The sequence below is a fragment of the Bemisia tabaci genome, chromosome 8, assembly GCF_918797505.1.
Source record: "Bemisia tabaci chromosome 8, PGI_BMITA_v3".
NCBI classification, from domain to species: Eukaryota; Metazoa; Arthropoda; class Insecta; order Hemiptera; family Aleyrodidae; genus Bemisia; species Bemisia tabaci.
In genome coordinates this window covers 7,034,615-7,043,005 of record NC_092800.1, presented here as the reverse complement: position 1 = coordinate 7,043,005, position 8,391 = coordinate 7,034,615, and positions in this window count along the sequence as shown.

The window sequence follows — 8,391 nt, the reverse complement described above, 5'->3', positions numbered from 1 at the left end:
CGCTGGCTACGAAACATTCGAAAATCCGTGGATAGATAACAGAAACGATTCTTTTGCGTGGCATAACGAGCCGTGGATAACCGAGGATATCAATTCCAACCAATAGGATCGCTCCATACTCCCTATGTTTTCTTTGTCTATCGCTTTGTCCATCAATTTCAACAATAACCCACTGGCTGTACGAAACATTCGAAAATCCGTGGATAGGTAACAGAAACGAGCCGTGGATAACCGAGGATATCCATTTCAACCAATACGATCGCTCTATTCACCCTATGTCCTCTTTGTCTATAGCTTTGTCTATGAGTTTTAACAATAAGCCCACTGGCTGTCCGAAACATTCGAAAATCCGTGGATAGGTAACAGAAACGAGCCGTGGAAAACCGAGGATATCCGTTTCAACAAATACGATCGCTCTATACTCCCCATGTTTTTTTATCTATCGCTTTGTCTATCAATTTCAACAATGAGCTCGCTGGCTACGAAACATTCGAAAATCCGTGGATAGGTAAAAGGAACGATTCTATTGCATGGCGCCACGAGCCGTGGATAACCAAGACGATTCCGAAAAAGGGAGCGCCCGTAATACCGAGAACTTTGACAAATCTACCGAAATATTTCGACCAAAAGCGTAAACTCTACGGCTCCTAATCGGGCGGAACAGGGAGCAGCCGCCACTCCGATATCCCACGAGCGGAAGTGCCCGAGAAAATGGAAGCGAGCTTGTGATAAGGATGCGGGAACGGCACCCGTGATGCCAAAACCTCGTACCATGATAACCGTAAGTACACGTGAAACAGCATGCAGTTCGCGGTTTTTGCGGTGCAGCGACGGACGCACATGCACGCGGCCGCTTAAGCGTTCCTCGTTAGTGAAATCCAATTTAACTGCAGCGCTTCCCAAAGCCGCGCGGAACTTTCACTGCTTGCTCACAAATCTGAGAACTTAATCGCCGGTCATCTCCGTTTAATTTTGACTAATTATTCATGGCGAGGAGTCCCACGTCCGTGTTGCGCTACCAGGTCTGTAAACTTTGATGGTGCGGCTGTCATATCGCGATTGGAATACTCCAGTTGGAGTGAGGGTGTATACCATCGGCCTTGCTCAACATTCTTGCGTTACTGGCATAGAGTATCTGTCTCCCAGTAGCACAATCGGTGTCTGAAATGTTTTGAGAATGTGAATCAAAAAATATCTTCGACACGTTTCATCTAAAAGTTTTAAATAATAATATATTAAATAATATTATTAATTTTAATATTAAGTATGATATACATTTCTTTTAAAATAAAGTCAGTTTCTAATACGTTTCAGACTTGTCTACGCCACCTGAAATTTTGTGCAGCCGATACCATAAAGATGTATTCTGATATCTATTTAGGATGTGTCAAAGTTTCACTGATACGTTTCAGAAACATTTCTGATACACATTTTTGAGAGAACTTGTACTGCCTGCTCTCACTGGATTGTTTCAGGAACGTTTCTCAAATATTTTTAAAGGTTTTCAAAAGATTTTCTACGTTTCATCGAAGCATTTTAGAAACATTCAAAATGTGTTAATTCAGTTTCTAACACGTTTCAGACATTTATCTAAGTCATCTTAAAGTTATGTGCTGCCGACACCCTAGGAAGATGTTTCTGATACCTATTGAAGATGTGTCAAAGTTTTACTGATACGTTTCAAAAACATTTTTGATATGCTTTTTTGAGAGGATTTCCAAAAAATCCGAAATAAAGGTCCAAAACCTGTGAAACCGATAAACAAGCGGCCTCGCTCTGAGACTTGTTAGACAGTGCTTTCTTTCTCTGAGAATGACTGCAAAAATTTTACTTAACACCAACGATTTGGCTCATACTGAATTCTAACATTTAGAAATAACACTAATACTATAGTTCTACCAAACATATGATTAAAACGACTGCAAATTTAGTACGGGCTACTAGATCTCTATAATACAACATATTGTCAGTAATCATTCAAATCCTGACCGGATTTCTGCCCATTTTACCGTCTAGACGCAAATCAGCAATTAAGCTAACTTGAATTTCTCCCCACGATAATGTTCGGGGAAACATTGAAACATTGCCAAGTTCTGCTAGATTGGTACATGTATTAGCAATCAGTGTCCTCGTCATAAATGTGATTGAATAGGACGTAGTTTCGAACTCGGATTTATGATGTTGTCGTGCTGCCTGAGGGTGAATGCTGAATGGTCCTGGGTTTGCGTTCCGATCCGAGTGACCTGACAGTAACGGTCTCACTTCCACGTAATAATTAGGCTAAATCATAGATGTAAGGATCGCTGAGGCAATATTATTATATAATATTATTCTAATTCATCGTTCACTATAAGCAAGAGGGTGAAAAACTAAAAAATCAGAACCAAATCTTGGCCTTTGACTCTTGAAGTAATTTTAAAGGGAATAGAAAGTCGTACTTTAAAAATCGTGCGGTAAGAAACTGTGGTTTTTAAAGTTTCATATATCTCTGTTAATAATGTTCGCAAAAATCTAGCGTTTGGATTTTCCCTTCAGTTTGTTACTTGATCGTAAGCCGTTTTAATAGAAAAAAGTGATGGGACACACACACGTATCCAGCTGGGTGTCCAAATTAAAATCAACTCGCTGAAATATCGAATGAAGAAGGGGTAACTTTGGAAAAATTACCTCTTTCCTCTGCTGATACTTTCAAGGATCATTTACTTAGAGTTTACGCTATTTTAGCTCATATGGAGAGAAAATTTGGGTCTCTGACCTAATTCAGGAAAGATAAAGTAATGGCGTGGGCTTTCTTTCAAGGCCTAGGTGAGGATTCGAGGCGCTGTCAATGCCACTGTTCCATATACACATCGCTTCTCTGACGTAAGAGTGTATCTCTTTTTCCAAATGAGCCCTGGAAAACATGTGGTTATTTGGACAACAGGGTTCACGTGGAAATCGAGATACGCCCTTACGTCAGAGGAGCGACGAAATATAATATCTTCAAAGATACTACCACTCCTAATAATGGGCGAAGGCCCGTGTGAAATTATTTTCTCAAACAGAAACCGAGTCAGAAAATTCAAAAATTTGGGGAAAAGAGGTTCGCTTTTAAAAAACGCTAGAATCCAGCGACGATCATACTTCCGATAATGATATCCGCATTCTTAATCACGTTTATCAATAGTGTTATTTCGAATAAACGTGTTATTTAGCATCCAAGTTCGAGCCCTACCCGATGTCCTGCACAATTAATCCAGAGTGAGCGTCTATAATATCTTTTTTGTTCTAACTTTCACTAGAAACAATAGACGTTTAAAAGACAGCTTGTATTTTTTGGGGGCAAAGTCGGAGCGAAAATCAGAGGCTTCACGTTTTGTTGCGTCGTACAAATCGGTTGCATCAACGGGAGATCAAAGCCACGGTGATTGTTAACTTTCCGAAGGCTGTTTTGAAGACGCCTGTCAAAACAGTGGACGCGCTTAGGTGTGAAACATTGCCAATCGAGTTGAGGACTTTAATTCCGTCTCATGTCACTCGACTTTGGAGGATTATCAAATCGATATTTTGCAATGATTTGGCTCCTTACGCCGGAACGTAGGAGCTGTGGGTTAGGAGTTTCAATTCCAGTTATTTATTGAATATTTTTTATTCTTTATTATTTTTTATTGAATATTCTTCATGAAATCTCTTTTTGTAAAAGAATTATTAGACGCTTTAATAGATCATATACATGGTAGTGGTGTATGTAGATAACTTTCAACAGGAAATGTGAAGGTGCGTTTAACGGAAGAACTACGGCAAGATTACTGAAAAGCTGTTCATATTTTTAAAAATTACACACGCTCTGTAGAAGCGCCATTTATATTGTGCATTTTGAATATTCTTTTCTCCACCATAGGATTTATTACTGAGGATGCCTTGGTTAATCAATCGGCTTTAGGCGGTTTATATTGACTGGAAGAGTAAAAATTTCTGCAGTTATATTTACTGAATTTATTAATTTACTGACGGCAGATACTCTGCATTCATTTTACTGTGCTAAGGAAAAACGCCGTATGAACCTCCAGGCGTTGCCAAATTTCCTTTGATAAAACACAAATTTCCTGGTAAACTTATGAATATTTTCCTTCTAATTTTTCAGATAATTTTTTTTGCAATTTCTCCTAAAGTTCCTGAAAATTTCAAGGAAAAATATTCATAACTTGCCTCAAAAATAAACATTTTATCGAAGGAAATTTGGCAACTCTAGAATGTTCATACAGCGTTCTTCCTCAGCACTCCAGCATTGGCCGTAAATTTCAGTTACTTTGGTTAAAGCTTGAAATAATCGCCGGAATGGCAACGCGGATTGAGACGGACGGCGACACCGAATGACACGAGTGACATGATTTGGGGTACCACACTTGTGCTTTGTTTGAGCTTATTCTTCGTACCTTGGGCTTTACATCTTTGCGGCTAATTTCATTAGTATGCACCTGAGGTCGCGGGCCTCGCTGTCGCAACGCTCAACACTCCCAAAGTCGCTCTTTTTCTTCTCGGAACCGAACTCATCTGCTTGCACGAGTGCAGGAATTCGTGAGTTCTCCCCCACAGAATTTAAATATATTTTTAGTTTTTCGCTGAAGAGCACGAGGAAACTTCAAAGTCGGCCTTCGGAGCGACCAGTGAAAACCTCTGTTATGCTTAAGAAGGACACCAAACTGCCGTTCTAAGGAAGAACGCTGTTCAAGTCTAGAAAATTTTCCGCTCGAAGACGAGGGATGGAGGAGTGATTTCTTTGCTGCCGTGCTAAGGAAGAACGCCGTATGAACATTCGAGAGTTGCCAGATTGCCCTGGATAAAACATGTATTTTTGAGAACGATTTTGCAAGATTTTTTATGAAATGTTCAGAAATTTTATACGAACTTGCGAACAAACTCGTCTGAAAAAATTGAAGAAAAAATGGCAATATTTTCCCAGTAAATTCAGGGTTTTTAAGGAAATGTGGCAACTTCTGAAGGTTCATGCGGGGTACTTCCTTAGCACTGCAGTATAGACCAAGGGAGAAAATGGCGGACTTACGATAGGGTCTCCCGTGGGTTGCCATTATAGCTATAGTCTATAGCCTACCTCCTTCGTCCATTGCAACCACTCGCTTACACCAATAGGATCCCTCCATAACCTTTTTGTCTTCTTTGTCTATCGTTTTATCTACCAATTTCAATCATCAGCCCCTAGGACAAATTACATATTAGACATACATGGATAAGATTTGCCAAGAAAGGCACGCAAAACAATAGTCGGTGCTGATGACAGAGCCTTCTGTTCATGGGGCTCATGCACTTTTTTTTGTCATACTTAAAGAACGTTTCTGTTGTGAGAACAGAACTTCGGTCGTGAGCACAGAGTATTCTGTCCTCATAACGGAAACTTCTGCAGCTGTAACAATGAAAGTGCAGGAGCCCTGTGAACAGGACTATATTTATTTCAGTGGGTTTCTGTAACAATCCTACGCATCTTGAAGTCGCCTCAATGACCAAAACAATTAAAAGCAGACATTTCAACAATCAATTCACGACAGCAAGCAAAAAATATTCTCATTTTTTCCCAGTTTAGTCGGAGGATTTAATATCTGAATCGTGAATTAGCATCAAAGGGAAGGCCACTTTTATTGATGACATCACCGCGGAAGGTCCCGTCGCGTCCTGCATCTTGCATAGCCCCCAGATTGCAGGCAAAATAACCTCATTCGACATGATGAGACTCACCCATATTTCCCCCGAGCAACACGGTGCCAGGAACGTGATAGGACATTGTGCCAGCGTGTTGGTATGTCACTTGTCTAACAGAATGCATGTCAGCGGTAGGAGGTTTAAGTACCTGAGAATCTGCTTTTACGCCCAGTAATGTACATACAATCCAGGCGCTCGGCTAAACGTCCGATATCTCGGCTGGATCTGACAATTCCGCGTTCTCATGCAATGCCCACACGTCAGCCGCGGACATTAGCGTCTATTTTAACTGAATTTATGATATGTTTTATCAGTTTAATTCCTTCCCTCCTCCTTCGTCTTTATTCCAGGTGTAGGCCCAATACCCTTGTCCGGAGAGAATGAACAAGGTGCCAGCTATTCTCATTGATGAAGGACTCGATCAAAAATGGAGCATTTTTCGCTTAATTTGTGGACTAGTTTGATTTTTGAATCGATTTGTATACCAATTTCGCAAATCCTCATTTCTCATCGCGTTTTTTTTGTTTGTTTTTGTTTTTGCATTACGTTCCTCTCTTTGATCCTCAAGACATTTTTGGACATTTTTTTTATCAAATCCAAGAACTTAATATTCAACTTCAATTAATAGTTCCTTCCCTTTTTATTTTTTTCATATTTCTATCGATCTCTATTTTCTAAGTCTTCGAGGGGCGTCCATAAGATACGTAACGTTCTGGGGGGGGGGGGGGGGGTTGAGGAGAATCTAACGCCATTTTTTTTTTTCACATGTTGAAGGGTAGGAACCTACGTCTAAATAGCTTTACGATAAGAATGAAAAATCCCAAATTTAGTGTTACGTAATCGACGAACTACCCTAAACTGTAAATTTTTAGGAAAATGTAAGTTGGTTTTCTTCCACGGGATTTGGTCCTGACGGGCAGGGGTGAGCACATCTAATAGACAAAAACTCATCCCTCCCGTCTCTCTTTTCCTGCGTTCTCTCGTGCCTCGCTGAGGGGAGGGTTTCAGACTCCGATGGATTTTGGTATGAGCTATCTCACTTTTGACACCACCGGCCCTGTAAAAAGGACCGTCCCTAAATTACGAAATGCACTTTTTTGACATTTTTGAGACCCCACCCCCGCCCCTCCCTCCCTTGTAACATTTTTGTGACGTAGGTCTCTATCCTTTAACACGTAGAAACAAAATGGCGTAACGCTCTCCTCAACCCCTCCCGCCTAGAATGTTACCAAATTTAGGGACGACCCCTAGGTTAGGTTAGGTTAGGTCGTGTACCAAAAAAGAAGAAAAAATACAAGAGGCAAGGAGAACGAAGAATAGTTCTCAAAGCTTTGCCGTCATACTTTCACTGTGCTCCCTCTGGGGGGAAAATGCATATTTTGCCCAGCCGGCGCAAAAGTTCAAAGTCCCGTGACACTGTAAGACTTACTATTTCTTCATTCTCAACTAAGAACGTCGGCGATTCACCTGACCACGACATCGTGTATATGCTTGACCCAATCATCAAAAAATACTCCCGCTTGGCTGGTGGTTTGCTCGGTGCGCAGCCAGTATAGCTGGGAGACTCGGGATTCAGGCCGAGGCCGTCCACAATCTGCGATTCTCTCGTTCTCCGCCGTTGCTCCTATGGGTTTTGCCATTGTTGCCTTTTCGGAAGGGCCCGGGGCCATGGCGGAATAGAGTAAATTCGTCGTTCCTCTTCCAAAAGAACGTACCTCCATTTCAATTTTACCAAATTTACCTCCTTAAAGTTCATAATTTTTTAAAATTTTGTTTTGTTTTTATTGATTTGACGAGTCCTTTATTTTTAGCGATTTTTAGATTTTTTAATATTTATATAATTGATTGTGCTCGATATTGAATGGTCTGACAAACAGGGCTATACCTTAGTCGTACAGCTAAAAGAACAAGAGGGAGAAGAAGAAGAGGAAGAAGGAGAAGAAGAAGAAGAAGAAGAAGAAGAAGAAAAAGAAGAAGAAATTCCCAGAAACATCTTGGGCATTTCTAATTGAAAATTTCACCGATTTTTCCTCAGATTACAAGCAAAAATTAGATAATTTTGAATTCAAAGTGCAAAGATATTATATTTTTGTAAAATAAATTAATTGTCGGGGGCAATGTGGCAACCTTGAAGTGGAGTTACGTTCCATCGTCCGGGAGACGACGTATTGTCAGGGTTCAAAATTTTTAAGGGATAAAGGTTGAAGAACCACGTGTTGTGTTGAATGATATTATTCATTTGCAACTTTACAAGGGCGCCACCACTTTTTTTGAGTAGTTTGGGAGATTCCAAGCTTTTTTATTGTTTTTGATCTTTCAAATATGTCTTTCTTCCCCAGGAGGAACTTCTGTCTCGGAATTTCACCGACCTCTTACTCTCTGAGTAGTTTTTCTACTTTCCTGATAAATTTAAAAACGAGTAGAGGTACCCCTTTCAGAGATAATATTAAATTTTGCGAATCCACCATTTAGCTTCGTCTGGACGAACCCTCTTTTAAAAAGATATCAGTGCCTTATAACGCTCGAACTAGGATGTTGTTATTTTCAAGGCATCAGATGTGTGTAATTTTAGTAAGGTACTGAAAGGAGAAGAAAAATAAGCAAATAAAGGCGAAGCAAGTAGCTATCCGAGCCGCAGATAAGTGTTAGATAAGTTTAATGAAATTTTTGAGCTTATTTGCTCCTAGGTAATGACTG